Source organism: Neopelma chrysocephalum, unplaced genomic scaffold (assembly GCF_003984885.1).
Source record: "Neopelma chrysocephalum unplaced genomic scaffold, ASM398488v2 Primary Assembly neopelma1_94220, whole genome shotgun sequence".
NCBI classification, from domain to species: domain Eukaryota; kingdom Metazoa; phylum Chordata; class Aves; order Passeriformes; family Pipridae; genus Neopelma; species Neopelma chrysocephalum.
Window position 1 is genome coordinate 1 of NW_020922928.1, and position 797 is coordinate 797.

A 797-nucleotide genomic window follows, 5' to 3' on the forward strand; every position below is an offset into this window, starting at 1 on the left:
GGAAGGTCTCTGAGGTTCGGTTTCCTCAGTACTCGTCCTCCTCCTCCTCCTCCTCCTCCTCCTCCTCCCGCCCGTCGGCGGAGTCCCTGCCCACCTCCTCGTAATCCTTCTCCAGCGCCGCCAGGTCCTCCCTGGCCTCGGAGAACTCCCCTTCCTCCATTCCCTCGCCCACGTACCGCTGCACGAAGGCCCTGTTGGCGTACATCGGGTCGAACTCGCGGTCGAGGCGGGCCCAGGCCTCGGCGACGGCCGTGGTGTCGCCCAGCACGCAGACGGCCCGGCGCGCCCCGGCCAGGCCGCCGCCGGGCACCGCCGCGGGCGGCCGCCGGTCGATGCCTGCCTCGAAGCCTGCGGGGCACCAGTCGACGAAGCGGAGGGAGCGGCGGCGGGCCTCGAGGGCGGCCACGGCGGCGCCGACGTCCTCGGGCGCCGCGTCGCCGCGGTAGAGCAGGCAGCTATTGATGGAGGGGCATAAACATAAGGCATACAGGCCAATGTGGTCAGCCATATGTTCAATTTATTACTTAATTAAGTCAACTTTTATACAGTTTAGTTTGTTTTGGGCACATGCTTACAACAAGGTGATTGGATAGCTCAGTCTGTACACGCGCCTCATGTCTCCAGTTCATTGGACCTGATGTTCTGTCCACGCGATCTGAAGTCATACTTGGCATGTAGAGGCCTTCATAATTAGGAACTTTCTGAAATCTGCAGGTGCACCCTTATCTACACTTTCTCAAGGCTTTCTTGCTCTAAACATACTATGTTCTCAAACCTTATAATTAGACACATAGCTA

General features: G+C 59.5%; 1 pseudogene; it reads right to left on the reverse strand.

The window, feature by feature from the left end:
* Positions 1-25: 25 nt before the first annotated feature.
* The window catches only part of LOC113980450, a 5,603-nt pseudogene continuing 4,831 nt past the window's right edge, over positions 26-797 (reverse strand).